Source organism: Topomyia yanbarensis, chromosome 3 (assembly GCF_030247195.1).
Source record: "Topomyia yanbarensis strain Yona2022 chromosome 3, ASM3024719v1, whole genome shotgun sequence".
NCBI lineage: Eukaryota > Metazoa > Arthropoda > Insecta > Diptera > Culicidae > Topomyia > Topomyia yanbarensis.
The window spans coordinates 322,455,847-322,471,710 of record NC_080672.1 but is presented as its reverse complement, the minus strand read 5'-3'; the positions used below and the strand labels follow the sequence as shown (position 1 = coordinate 322,471,710).

Sequence of the window (15,864 nt, the reverse complement as noted above, 5' to 3'; positions counted from 1 at the left end):
AAGAAAGATTTTCTAGAGAGAGGGATGTATAAATATTATGTGTATGTGTGTATGTATGTATGTTTTGACATTGAAAATGTCTTACTGCGTCTATCTGGGGCTGCAGGTTATTCTAAAATCCTAAATCTATCGATGTAACGTTTTTGAAAAAATGAAATGATCTCGGAAAACGTGTCAACTCCTATACATGAATCAGTCTATTCCGGGCAGAGACATCACTATGGTGCACGTAAGTGATTCAATCAAATACGGTGAGGGGGCGGGCATAGCGTAGTTGGTAAATCGATTGCCTTATACGCAGCTCACCTGGGTTCCATTTTCCAAAAGAGATTTCTCTAATCTGAAAAGAGGCGAATGACCTTAAGGTTAAAACCTCTAAAACAAACGGTAAAATACAGTGAGGTTTTAAATAGAGGTACTGCATGTTCGTTTCAATCATTAGTTGCTTGCATGCTAAACGAGCTACACCATGACTATAACGTCCGGACGGTTTAATAAGCAGTAGACGCTATGGATTTTCGGCAATGTCAGTGGTGGCATTAACCCACACACAGCCGTGTACGAAAATTTCAGGTGTCAGTACCACTTGCACCCGTCTCCCCACAGTGTCCGAACTCCGTCGTGCACTCTTCACCACACTGTTAGCATACAGGAATGAGTATAGCAATGTGACAGGTTCGAGTCGCGTACACACGATCTGCAATGTGGATTGGTTCGGATTGAGTTCAACACTGCAGGGTGTAATGTTTGTGCGCTGTTTGTGACTCTGCGTCGGGTTATTTTTATGCTTGTGTATGAGTTGGGTTGGAATTTTCATGACAACATGTTATCGGCGATTTGTGGGTACGTAGGGTAATGAGCTTCTTAGCGCACACGTTTCATATTTCGGATATACGTGATGCGTCTTTAACACTGATGTATCTGACAACATGCTTCTGTAGGTATTTCTAAAGCACAGGCGGACTGAGCTGGATTTGCGTATACTGATAGGTAGGTGTTAGTTGGAGATTTCGGTTAAAGACGCTGAATCCCTTTCATACAAAGACTCACAATCTCTATCGTTTCTTTACCATCTATCTGCCAGTGTTATTCCTATCAAGTATTAGTATTTATATCAATTAAATTCCTTAGGGAATATTCAGCTGCGTAGGATTTCATATGAGTTTCAAAGTGGAACCAGAACGGCATTTATTATCTCAGACAGTTATGTTTCCAACATGTCCAAAAGTGTCAAGTTAGTTTTTTCTTACGTAAAAATACTGAACACGGTGGTGGTGTTCGTATTTTTTGATATTTTTGTTTAAGGGGGTACAATTATATAATTGTGCAAAAAGTACCTAATGTTTGATAATTTTTTTGAAGAAGTAAAATGACTTAGACATGTGCGCTATTCTACAAAATGTTTATTAAGGTTTCATCTATCAAATAAAAATTGTCGAGCGCAAGGTGTCAAAAATGGCGGCTTCTGCAAAAAATGTTTTGAAAACCGACCTCATCTGCGGGCCCGATACGGGTCGTAATTCGTCGTCTACAAGCAGCAAACCAGAACGATCTTAAAGATTACATTCATTAGAGGTTCCCCAACCTAAAAACATGAAAAAATTTGATATAGAAACAAAATGGCGGCCACTTGAAAATAAAATATCTTTTTTCGTATGATTTTTCCACTTTGGCCGGCTGTAAAAAATCGTTATCAAAATATTGCGTTTTTGTAGGTTACGGCGCCCGAGAATACTGTCTTCTTTTAGGCGGGAAAAATCCGAAGTTGATAGGTTGAGTGGTTCAAAAACGAGAATGCCCGTAGATACGAAAAATTTTGTTTTGAGAAAGCCGCCATTTTGGACGCCATTTTCGACACCTTACACTCGAAAAATTTTATATTATAGATGAAACCTTAATAAACATTTTGCAGAATAGCGCACATGTCTAAGTCATTTTACTGCTTCAAAAAAATTATCAAACATTAGGTACTTTTTGCCACAATTATATATAAGGGGATGCCATAGCGTTGTCAGATGTATAACCTTTCCAACGAGTGCTTGCTTGCCAAAATCAGTGCAAAAATTCCATCTCACTCTACTCTACATTGTTGAAAATTTAATTGGACAATAAATTTCACATTTCGTGGAAGGACTTAATTTTTTCTCTGGCGAACTGGCTTCCTTATCACATTCCTCAATATGGAGTATATATTTTATTATTTTCACATAGTTGCTTATAGTAATCGATTAATGCCAAGAAATAATTAATTAATTGAAATAATCGATTAGTTTAAAAGTATAGCAGAGAGTATGGTATTGTATTTGGGTTTAGAATTTTGTTTCAGTAAAAAGACCATCAATAAATTATGTTTTAAGAGGGTCTGGGTCAATTGGCATATAATAATTTGGCATAAAGTCATTTAGTATAAAAGACATTTGGCATAACGGATATTTGGCATAATTTTGAGAATTGATTACACTTAAGATCATTTGGCATAACGGTCATTTGGCATAACAGACATTTGGCATAATTCTGAGAATTGATTACACTTTAGATCATTTGGCTTAATGGTCATTTGGTATAACAGACATTTGGCATAATTTTGAGAATTGATCACACTGAAGGTCATTTGGCATAACGGGCATTTGGCATAACGGTGATTTGGCATAACGGACATTTGGCTTAATTTTGAGAATTGATTACGCTTAAGATCATTTGGCATAACGGACATTTGGCATAACGGTCATTTGACATAACAGACATTTGGCATAATTTTGAGAATTGATCACACTGAAGGTCATTTGGCATAACGGTCATTTGACATAACAGACATTTGGCATAATTTTGAGAATTGATCGCACTGAAGGTCATTTGGCATAACGGACATTTGGCATAACGGACAATTGGCATAACGGTCATTTGGCATAATGGACATTTGTCATTTCCGACATTTGGCATAATTTTGAGAAGTGATCAATCTGGAAGTCATTTGTGATTTTTTTCAGCTACAGGGAAACACAAAATTTAAGACTGTGCGAGAAGTCAGGTAATTCGGCATAATTTTGAGCAGTGATACTGCTGAAGATTTTACCGCATAAATATTTTTATGTTAAGGTAAAGAGTAATTTAGCATAACGGTCGTTTGGCATAGGTATATGTAGCGATAACGTTATTGATCACCAGGATGTTTTTGAGTATATCCTTTCTTGTATGTAATATGTATTTTGATTGCATGATGACAATAACGTTCATCGTTCGAGGGAAGTTTACTAACATTGAACTTGAACCAAAATTAATTAGATTATTTTTCTTTATCAATTAATAAAAAAATTTACGATTAATGTGGCTACGCCACATCGCTTCAGGTTGCGTGCTGTCCGACATCGCTGTCGCTCCGTCGGACTTAAACTAATTTATAGCCCCTATGTTAAAGTAATCCGGGCAAACGAGTGGATCACAGGTTTGCTTGCGAGAGGCCGCCGCTTCCGACCGTTATGCCAAATGGCCGTTATGCCAAATGACGTTCAGTGTCATCAATTCTCAAAATTATGCCAAGTGACCATTATGTCAAATGACAGTTATGTCAAATGTCCGTTATGCTAAATGACCTTCAGTGTGATCAATTCTCCAAATTATGCCAAATGACCGTTATGCCAAATGTCCATTATACCAGTATACCAAATGACTTTATGCCAAATGGCCCGCTCCCGTTTTAAGAGGCAGGGTGTATAGCAAATTGTAACATTGGGAGCAGAAGAGTAAACTGAAATGTGACGTACCAGGTTTTTACTGAATACTACATAATCTCTAATCCTGAGTAAAGTCGATAGTTTTGGTCGATTAAAAATTGAGCGGTTCGCCTTGGAGAGTGTTGACCGCAAGCCATTTAATTATTGCTCATTTTGCCACGTATGGAGAAATTTCCTGAAAAGTGATTTATTGTATAGTATGGGAGCTCGGGGCTAGTTGGCGGTGTTTTCAATTTAAGTTTTCAACCTTTTTGATTAAGGTACATCGTGCATAATAGGACGCGTTGGGTTAAAGGACAGGCTGTTAGCTACATCTCAGCATTTTATGAAAGTGTTTGATGAATTCTCTTTATTTTTAAACATTTGTGATGTTGAAATCCCATTTACCACGACTGCATTGGAAAATCGGATGTATTAGGTGTGAGTTTATTAGAGATCTTTATTAATAAAATGTGACAAATTTGTTTCATCATAAGTTTTATTAAAGTTCTATAATAGAGTCCCATCTAACATATTCGATCTTCTATTTATTTAATTTGAATCAGTAATGTAAGAATGCGTATTATAAAGGACATAAATGCGAAATAGTTTTTTTTATAATTATATTACTAAATTCAAGCTAAGGCATTGTTATCCTTTTTCAAGTTAGAAAATAAGTCTGTTTCAAAGGTAAAATGGTATTTTTTCCAAAGATTTAACTTCTGAGTTGCACATTTCGTACTTAATAAATTTCATTGCTGGCTTCAGGCGTGCAGTAAAAGTTCAAGGAGAATTACATTGATTTTGTCCCGATACTCGCTAATGATGTTGACGTTTTTATACTTTACGAATTCGGAAGTTACCCATTTTTTTGCTACCACTGATGACACTAGACCAAAGACTAACTACTAACTATTAATAGCCACTCAAACATGAACGTATTCCGTACAGGCATTTGGAACGAAATCATACCTTCGTGTGGTTAGATAATCGTATGCTCGTTTTTCTGTCGCCCGCAATTGAATCAGCAAAATTCGTTTCACCCTATTCGTTGCGGAGAATGCGGTTGAGGGGCGGCGGGGTTAGGATGTGATGACCGCGACGACCGTTAAATAGCGTATAAATCTCGCACACTGCGCCCTTGAATCAATCATCACACTACTGGCACAGACTACCGAGTGCGCGGAGGGAATTAGCATGTGAACTAGGAAGTGCTGTTCGTAGCTCGATCCGCTAGCAAGATGTGGCAATCGGTAGCGAGCTCGACTAACGGTATGCAATGCACTAGGTTGCATGACAGTTACTTCAGAACAATGCAGTGTTGGTTGACATTTGCGATTAGTAATTTTGTTTTAAATATTAAATCGTTGTGTTATTGTTGTTTATCTTCACTTAATTGTGTTGTTGTTGTTTATCTCAAAATTAATAACTGTGTCAAAGTGCAGCCAACGTACGGTAATTTCAGTGTAGTATTGTGTCCTTTGAAATCACATGCAGTACGTTAACCCCGACTAGCGTCTAGATCACAATCAACAATTGGCGATCAGTCGGGTAAATGGGGTTGTTTTGATAGAACTTAGAACTGTTGTATTTATATTGTATGTATTATTATTCACTTCATTTACTTAGTGATTGATACAATGGAGGAGACAAACTATTAGATAGGAAGTGTTGTTATGTGTAGCCAGTATGTAGAATCGTGTTGCTGCTAACATTATATGATTAGAAAAAGGGTAGTGGATCATATGCGTTAGGGGGAAGGCAGAACCGAACACAGTGGGACGAGTGACCCTGGATTTTTTCTCGGTTATTGGCATATGTTCATAACTTGAATTAGTCATAGCATTTATAGAAATGAACCCTTAAAATTGGTAATTATAGAACTAGAATGCAAAAATCTGCTGACGAGGGTCCATTTTACAAACGCTGGCAATGAGTGTCTTATTGATACACTTTAAACGGAACTGAAATTCAAAGGAATTTCGAAGCATTGATTGAAACGGCTCCACTAACGCCTGAGGAAGATATCTACAAAAGACTCCTGTAACCAGGAACATGATACAACGCGACGAGTGTGACGAGGACACTTCTCCTAGACGTCCTACTAAATTTATTTGCAGTGCCGGAGTTTACAACTTAGAAGACTGCATCTTCGTCGCAGTGCGATAAATCGTTTTGGCTTTACCTTTCTGGGATTCACACCCAAATACCTGACGAAGCGGTTACTGAAAATAAAAAAAAATCGAAACTGGAAACGGATTATCGGAAAATAGTTGAGGTGTCGTTTTGAAGCCTAAAGTGCCGAATTTAAGTCTTGGGTTGTAGTCTGAAGCAACGCACGGAGACACTTGGCCTGAGGGTATCAGATTTCGGGGATTCGAGAATTATGGAAATTACAAACCATATCCACAACTCGTCCAACAACGACAATGGACATGCAGCCAAGTAAGTTTACACACTACTCCGTTGGGTGTTGTTAGTCTGCTTTTGCCTTACCGTTCGAAATCAATGACTATCTATTATCAAAACGTTCGCGGACCGAGGATTAGGACAAAAGACTTATTGCTTGCTTTTAACTCGTGTGATTAGTATGTAATTGCGTTGACCGAAACCTGGTTTTGAAGTGACATTTCTAATATTGAATTATCCTCAAACTATACCATTTATAGATGCGATCGGAACCCATTGACTAGCTGTTTACGACGTGGGGAAGGAGTGTTGATTGGCGTGTGATAAGGAATTCAATGTAAATCTGTCTCAGTTTTGGGGGATGAACGTCCGGAACAAGTCGTGATGCGTATTGAACTGCAGGAACAATCATTTTTTATTTGCTGTGTGTATATCAGATCCTCATCTGATTTCACTGTTTATGCAGAGCATGCCACTCGTATTCAACAGTTATGTGATTTAGCTGAAGGTGCTAATAACATAATCGTACTGGAAGAATAACAAATTACCAAATCTCTCTTGGTGTTATGACCCCGATGTCGTCGGTTATCTACCTATCAACGCTGCATCTGAGCAAAAACTGGCAACGTAAACGATTCTTCAAATGCAGGTCGGCAGAAAACTCACAATCGCTGCGAAGTCTCGAGCAACTTTACGTGCCGAAACAGCAACTTGTTTTTCGTGAGCGCATATTAAGCGGATTGAGACTAATGCTAAACAGGATCCTACGTCTTTTGGTCCTACGTCAAAAAATACAAATACTATAATCGTATTCCAAAGGTTACATATCACAATGTTGACGCATCTACAGTTGAACAAACCGCTGAGCTCTTCGCAGATTTTTTCAAGAGCGTATCCCAACAAACATTTCGTGGTTTTTTAAACGTTTTAACAGTTGCTTTATTCAGCTCTAGCTGAACATTGTAGGTATACGTGTAAACATATATCGTTTATTCCACCCTTAAACATTCGGGATTTGGAGAATTTATTCAGCTTGTCTGATTAAGACACATTAAAGAACAATTCTTCAGCATGTATACAGCCTGAAGAAAACCACAGTTCAGCTTCATCAATAAACCTTTTCGTTACCGCTATTCAGCTGAGAAAATTATCATATAAAAATTATTAAAAGGACATTTATTTCAAGTTACACACGCTATCAATCTCTTTGGAAGCCATATACTTTTATTAGTGTTACGTTACAACTAGAGAAAAATTGTATTACCTTGTTGGAAGTCATATTACGTACCTGGATCCGAACCAGCAACCTGTTGAATACTGAATACTGTCTGCACCAATCTTGCATACATCGAATGCTTAAGATTTCACCGATGTACCGAAATGTCTAGGCTGCTGAATAGAGTTTGAACAAAGACTACATTAGCCTTTTATAGATTTGAGTGAATCTGGTTGGCTTGGGTTCAAATCCCAACCTACGATAATTTTTTTATGCGATAATTTTAAGAACATTCGGAAATTTTAAATTGGACAATTTACTAATTTCAAAAACTAATGATTGTAGACGTTTTTGTATCCAAGATGAGGACTTACGGATGTCACAAAACTTTTAGACAAGTAAAAATGAGTGTCATATGAAAGTGGTGGTAACTGAATGATAGATTGCAGCCATTTATAATTCTAAGGTGGCAATCTCCTTCATTTATTTGCCATACCATTTGGAAAATGGTACATGGAAACAATTCTGATGTCAAAAATTTACAGCATAGCTCGAACAAAAATTTTCTCTTATGTTCAATAAGTAAATAGACCATTTTGAATTAAAAGGTAAATTTACGTAAACAAAAGCGCGTATGATTTGGCAAGCTTTTACATTGAAAAACTGTAAATCGTTGTTTTCACATGCTGAAAACTCAGTAGATATAAAACAGCAAAATAAATTTGCTATTGTTATTGTTTCTAAACCATAATATATGAAAACATCTCGATTGGAATATACCGAAACACTTATAAAATATACTGTTTTCTCGCTTGAAAGAGTTACGAGAACAGTTGTCGCCAATGTAATAATCATATGTTATTCCAGGGACTTTATAGTCCACAGATAGGCACTTACTTCGAAATAGGAATGGGCGATGTAGAAACGAATTTTTCAAAATCGATGTTGTTAACTTAAAAAAATTGATCTGGTAAAATCGATTTTTGTTTCAAAATTGTCATTGAATCGAGATTTTTTTGATTTTTTTGTTTCTTACAATCGATCCTTTTGTCTCGAAAAATCGAGAATTTTCCGAGATATCAGTAAAAACATTACTTATTACTCGACTGTGCGGGGATTTGGCTGGGTTCAACTAAGTGTGTATGTATATGCAAGTCCTTGGCATGAATTATTTTTTAGGTTTACTAATGCATCGAACCAACTTGTTAGCTTCTTTTTGTTAGCAGACATTTTTTCAGGCCGAAATTGAAATTGCAAATTAACTGCATGAAATTGTAAAAAAAACACTGTATAAATGTTACTAGAGCAAACCGTTGAAGCAACAAATAGAATAAGAAAAGGGTTCTAAGTGAGAAGTATTTCACTTGAAAAAATAAAAAAAAAATAATGCTCGTGTATTGGGATTCGAACCCAGGTCGGTTACCATTCGTCATGGTTCGCTAATTGTGTCAATTTTTGGAGTAGGTACAATTACCTTTGTTAAACACATAATTCAGCTAAAAGTCAAAGGTGGTATAAGAGAAAATGTATAGGTAGAATCAACCTTTTGAAGACATGTAGTTCAGCTTAATGATTAAAGATAATAGTATTGGTAACAGCATCATTTATTCAACTCGTAATTCAGTCTAATTAAGATGGTTGAATATAAGCATTAATGCTGTCGCTGCAACATTTGTTAGTAGAATAGTTCAGCCTAGTTTGAAGTGGCGAATACTGGAGATTCAATAGGCTGAATAAACTGTTAAAGTTTAAATAGTTCAGCAAATAGCCTTTAATCTGCTTTTAATCAGCAAGTATTCTTATAGTTCAGCTCCTAATGTTTGTTGGGTATGCTCCGGTATCTTCCCGCCGTCATTGCAAAGCGCTCTTAATAGAATAGCCGCTCATAATGTTCACCTGTCACCGTTGAACTTCACTCACGAGACCATCCAGAAAGTACTTTTGTCAATTGATTTGGATCTTGACGGACGGTTTACCTCTGTCGTTTGTTAGGAAGTGTGCAGTAGCACTTGTAAAAGTTAATGACTTTGACCCCAGCCTGTTCGAGATTTCATATGTTGTTCCACAAGGAAGCCATCCCTTGATATTTATATTATTCGTTAATGATGTTTGTAACACTATTGGCTCTATCAATTTACTATTTAGTTTTTGAAAAGACAGTTAGAAATTCAAGACATTTTTTTAAATTATATATGTGTGACAATTGTTGAAGAGGAAATTAAGTAAATAAATAAATAACATGTTCGCTTTATTTTTTTAATTTCTTTAAACGCGCAAATCAAATTCTTTTTCAAATTTTCTGAAAATTGTTTCACAGCTGTAATACGTTATTACGATACTTCTATATGATTTTTGAAAAGTGGGTTTAAAACAACATTGCGCCTTTAAGGATTACATTAATGTGGTCATTTCATTAGTTTATTTATTTCGAAAGTTGTTGTCAACGTTTCAAACGAGCCTATTCACTTTGATTCCTGATTCTTGCATTATAATCTAGCCTTCTTGAATATCAACATATGTATTCAAAATAATACAATAAAGGGCTGTATGCAGTACAGGGATACCAGGTATAATTTTCAAATGTCTTCACATTTCATAGAAACGGCCAGGATTTTGAATGGGTTATTGATTTCAAGCCAGAATTCGGCCAGAAATCAGTCAGACATCCAAAAAAGTTTATCTTCAAAATGAAAAACCGTCTTCACAACATATCAAATGTCTTCAAAATGAAGACAAACCTTCTAATCTGGCAACTCTGGTGCAGGATACGATCACGGTAACATAAAAATGAAGCTTTTTCCAATAGGGTGCAATACAATTCGCGAATGTCTTTTAATATATCGTAACCATTAAAACATAATTTATTGAAGGTAATTTAACAGTGACAAATTTCTAAAACCAAGTACATAATTTTCTCTACTATACTTTTAAATTAATCTATTATTGAAATTAATCAATTATCTCACAAGCTGATTGGCTTTATTTAGTTGATCCATCTAGCTATAAAAAGCTGGTCTGTTCCGGAAATGTATTCAAAACTCCATATTGAGAGTCCACACTCGCAAAAGGAAATATTAAGTTGTTCCACGAAATATGAAATTTCATTTTCCAATTAAATTTTTAATAATGTACTAATTAACTACAACAATCTTCAGGTTAAGTATTTCTTAATCGATTAATGGCAAAACAAATAAAGCTAGAAACTAAAACAACGATCTTAGTGCATGGTCTGCAACGTTTTATTTTATATAGGTCTTCCAATGTGGAAATAGAACTGAAACAAATATCTCCAGTATAGCGTTTGTTTTATGATTTCAAATAGTTTTATTTTGAAATTTAAATTGGTATACACCACCGTTCTATGTGTTTGTTAGTTGAAAACGCGGATAAAACTTTCTTTAAAATATATAGAGCAGGGCAGATACTCAGACTGGATAAACTGGAGAAATATAATTTTAAGTTCAGTAACGCTTAAGACATGCTATGAATTTTAAACTAGAAAGAACACCTACTCAAACTGCAGCTGGCAGAAGTGGTTCTAAATCTCATCATCCCAGTCGTTTGAACATAACCTCAGTTAAGTTTTAGATTATAGAACTGCCAAAATTTCGAACCACTGCCGAACGTGTCCTTTGGTCGTTACATGACTCAAAATTATTTTCCCTAATCTATCGAACCTGAGTTTATGTGCTGAATACTCTTTATGTATTCAAAACAGTTCCAAATGTATTTCAAATTAAGCAACAAAGTAAACGGCAGCGTGTACCAGTTATACAGTTTGAAACAAAACTGTTCGAAATAACAAATCAAAAAGCTCTACTGGGAATGTAATAGTTTCTGTTCCAATTCCACTTTGAAACTCCCATATAAAATACTACGCTGCTGAACATGCCCTAAGAAATTCGATCGATAAAAAATAATAATGTAAACCTGTGATATAAACCAGATTGGCCAGATTGATTTGACTACCAAAAATCGCTATAGATTATTTCACAACTTTTTGAAAACAATTAAAACTACTCTAACATAACTCAGTCTCCTCGCCCAGCAAAATCTCCAACTAGCCCACACCTTAGTGATAAATGTATCACATATATCCGAAATATGAAACATGTGTGCCAATAGGCTCACTACCCAATATATCCACAAAGCGCCAAAAACGTGAGTTGACGCACACATATGCATAAAAATAAATTATTTTTTCCAAACGCAAACTCTCAAGCATCACACACACGTCGCACACTGCAGTATTGAACTCAATCCAAAACCACCTCAACCGCCCACTTTACAAATCATTCTGTGACGCCGTCCTGGTACCCGAAAAATTGGTACATGGTTTAAGTGTGTACGATGCCACTGATGTCGAAAATCCATAGCGTCTACCGCTTATTGTAGCGTCTAGCTATGATGTTGCTCGTTTGGAATACGAGCAACACTTAATTCAAACAGGCAGGTTTTTCTAATCCGAAAAAAGGGGCGTTTGAGCCTAAGGTTAAAACTTCTATAATCAAAATATAAAAAAATCAATACAATACAATAGGTATAGAGCATTATCTTTGCTATGTTATTGCAGAGGTCGCCCGTGTAGCGTGAATTAGATGCACGGTAGCGAACTTCGTTGACGACTGTCATTTAGGCTGTTACCGTGGGTCACCTGTAAAAAATGTCAAGTGAGTTTTTTCTTATGTAAAAATTATTGCTGAATACGAGTTTTGTGTTGGTTTTTCGACATTTTTATTTTTAAAAAGATACGGACATGAAACATACTCTTGCCTATAATCGCACTCCCATGTAGATCGGGATTCCCATATAACATGAGGCAGTCAAGCGATTATGGGCAGTATAGGTCATTACTATAGTGTAAATTTGAATTATTTGGCAGTAATAGTGTGCGAAAAACGTCAAAACGATGTGAAGAGGACATAATGAACGCAGTTGCATCTGTTCAAGATAGCGCCAATGTTGAAAGAAAAGTGCTCGTCATCAATGAAAACGCATCGGATATTTCGCGTGAGTCAATTATATAATAATTTAAGGTGTTGTTGAAGTACTTTCAACTCAACCACGAATCCAAACAGCAAAGCAGCCGTGCCATCTTTAGACACCGGCGAAACGTCAAGCGTCAACTGAAATCTAAGCCCAAGTCGGTTTGGAAATTTGTGAATGAGCAGCGAAAAGAATCCGGCTTATCTTGTATGTCATTAAATGGAGTTTTAGGCACCGACACTAAGGAAATTTGCCAACTGTTCTCCGACAAATTTTCAATCGTTATTTCCGACGAGAGCCTTCCACAACATCAAGACACTGTCGCCGCCAATCTAACTCCTCTAAGGCGAACCATCAACCGAATTTGTGTCGATAATGCTGCTATTCTTGCAGCAAATTCCAAGCTGAAAGCATCTAGTTCCCCGGGCCCAGATGGCATCCTCTCGATTTTTGCCAAAAGCACATCAGCGGGCTTTTTGAACCACTCTGGCGAGTCTTCGTGCTATCACTCACTACTGGAATATTCCCTTCCTGCTGGAAAGCAGCGCACATGTTTCCAGTTCATAAAAAGGAAACAAATCGAACATTGACAATTATCGGGGAATCTCGTGTTTAAGTTCCGTATCAAAACTATTCGAGCTGGTCGTTTTAGATCCTCTTTCATTTCACTGTAAACACTACATTGCAGACGACCAATACGGTTTTATGCCTAAACGATCGACAACGACCAAACTGCTCTTGTTCACCACATATGTACTCGATTGATCCGCTGACGGATTGCATACCGATGCTATTTTCATGGATCTATCTGCGGCCTTCGACAAAATCAATCATGATATCGCAATAGCGAAGCTGGACAAACTCGGTATTCACGGACAACTCCTGCGCTGGTTTCGTTCCTACCTCGATGGAAGGCAAATCAGCATTAAGGACTGCCTATCTGCACCACTCTTCGCTACATCCGGCATCCCACAAGGAAGCCATCTCGGTCCAGTGATATTCCTCCTCTATTTTAATCACGTCAACATCAAACTACAAGGACCCCGCCTTTCTTTCGCCGACGACATGCAATTTTATCGACAAATACGGGATAAAACCGATGCCGAGTTCCTTCAGAGTGAACTGAAGAGCTTCAGTACGTGATGTAGTCTAAACAGAATGGTTTTAAACCCAGGTAAATGCTCGATCGGAAACGCCATCCGATTCAGTTCAACTACCATTTCTTCGACTCGAGTATTCCAAAACACTCTCACGTCGTGAATGTCGGAGTTATCATGAATTCGGCACTAACGTTCAAACCACATACATCATCCATTGTGGAAAACGCATCAAGACAGCTTGGGTTCATCTTCTAAAAAGCGAAAAATTTTAGGGACGTATACTGTTTAAAATCACTCTATTGCGCGCTGGTTCGCTCAACACTAGAATATTCTTCTGCTTTTTGGAACTCCTACTACCAGAATGGCGTTGACAGAATCGAGGCCGTCCAACGCCGTTTCATACGCTTTGCACTACCACATTTTCCTTGGCAAAACAAATTTCAGCTGACGAGCTACGAAACCCATTGTCAGTTAATACAGGGACTGCTCCCGAGCCCTGTTCGTCTCGGACTTAGTATCTGCCAGGGTGGATTGCCCTACAATCCTCGTACGCCTGGATCTTCAAGCTCGCGTTTGAGCTCTACGCAATAACTCACTTTTACGAGTCACGTTCAGGAGAACCAACTAGGGGCGCCAGAGCGCAGTTACCAGACTTCAACGTGTTTTTAATAGTGTGGCAACGGATTTTTACTTCAACCTGACGAGGAATTCGATAACAGCCAAAATAATGTCTATTCTAAAATGTAATTAGTTTAAGCAACCACCGTTGGGGCCAACAAGTCTGTTGGTGACGAAACAACAAATAAACAAATAAGTAGATAATCTAAAAAGACTAAGAAAAGGAATAAAGAAATGCTTCGAAGCGCAAACGTGATCTTCGCACAGCTAAGCACCCACGAGAGCCGGAATACACAACTATAATTCCACACTCTGGCAACGATTAGGATACCGAAGAAGTCATTCGCAAGTACAAAGCCAGACGCAGCTGCAGAAAAAAACATATTTTTAACATTTCCTTCCGCGGTTCCATGATTTTTCACATCGTTTGCCACTTCCTCATTTTCTTACCTGAATGACGTCAATGGATTGCATTTATTATTTGTGTTATTATTTTTTAAATAATTTTCAGTATTCATAGTCTTCAAATAAAAGCTGATTTTCGAGGCGTGTACATTGTTTTGTTTAACTTTTGTTTGTTTTGTTTACTGACTGACTCCAAATTTCAAGTGTATATTATATTTTAACATTATAGCTAAACGATCTACTTTTGTTTGACGACAATTATTTTCAGCAATTGTGAAAGACATGCAAAAGGGATCTGGCAGCGATGGTCGCTTGTTGTCTTTAAATTTTCGACAGGATCTAGTGGAGAAAATTAAGCAAGAGCAAGAAGCCTGTGCTCGTCTCTTCTCAAGCTTCATCCACAAGACTAACAAAGTACGCACAAATTGTTTCTAAATGAAATATAGGAACAACAGCTGATTGTCTTGTTATTGCCTGTTTTGCTATTTCGCCAAATTCATCATCGAGGATCCTACCCGAATCGATGCTTTGGGAAAGGAGAAACCAAGGGTGAACCGTTAATTAAAATTGCGTCGAGTATTACTGATTAGTGGAAAAATTGAAATATAAACATTATTTGATAAATACTTGTTATTGGTACGTATTGTAACAATAAATTAACAATTTGGATACTAATTGTTATCCTGAGCTTGATAGGTGGAACGTACAATAGACACCTCAAATCAACACTTCAGTGCGGAAATTAACTTAAAAATGTCGTTATTCATTTTGTTTTTGTTGTAGTACAATGAAGTACTCTGGCACTATCAGATACGGTCACATCATTCCTATAACCGACCTTGAACCATTCCACTAACTAACGGAACCTCTCCAATAAAACACCGGTGCATTGCGATTCATGTTATATATTTAGCCGTAGAGATATTGTATATAGCGTTCCATGCATAGGCACTATTTCAGTTCCACCTAATCGGAGCGACCGTATCATGGGGTGTCTCCGATATATTAGTTTGAGATGGATATGAACGTGTAAAAATTTGTCTGATAATGCTTATTTGAACTTCTAATATCTCAGTTCTGATTTAATCGATATTGACTATTTTTTACCACCAGAAAGGAAAACGCCACTATTTTTTTTTAAATGCAGACTTGAATCCAAAGATATCTTGACAAAGTTAAACTAAAAATGAAATTGAAACAATCACTTATGTATTACATTCGAGAATGTCTGAAGTTCTGTAAACTTTGCTTAATATTATTTAGTGATCAGTCCATTCAGGCTGAGCCGATTCCGTAAGATTAACACTGATATCCCTCGCAAAACAAAGAGATGAGACTACCTCAACGAAGTGAATAGTCACGCTACCGTCCGATTACTTGTCATGACGAATCCAACATCTCATTCAAATTGATACCGGCG

The 15,864-nt window shown here is 37.0% G+C and overlaps 1 protein-coding gene across 2 annotated transcripts in view; it reads left to right on the top strand.

Annotated features, from left to right (window-relative positions):
- Window positions 1-15,864, top strand: part of LOC131693323 (uncharacterized) — a 74,426-nt gene that overhangs the window by 34,409 nt on the left and 24,153 nt on the right. The gene's annotated exons all lie outside the window — the stretch shown is intronic.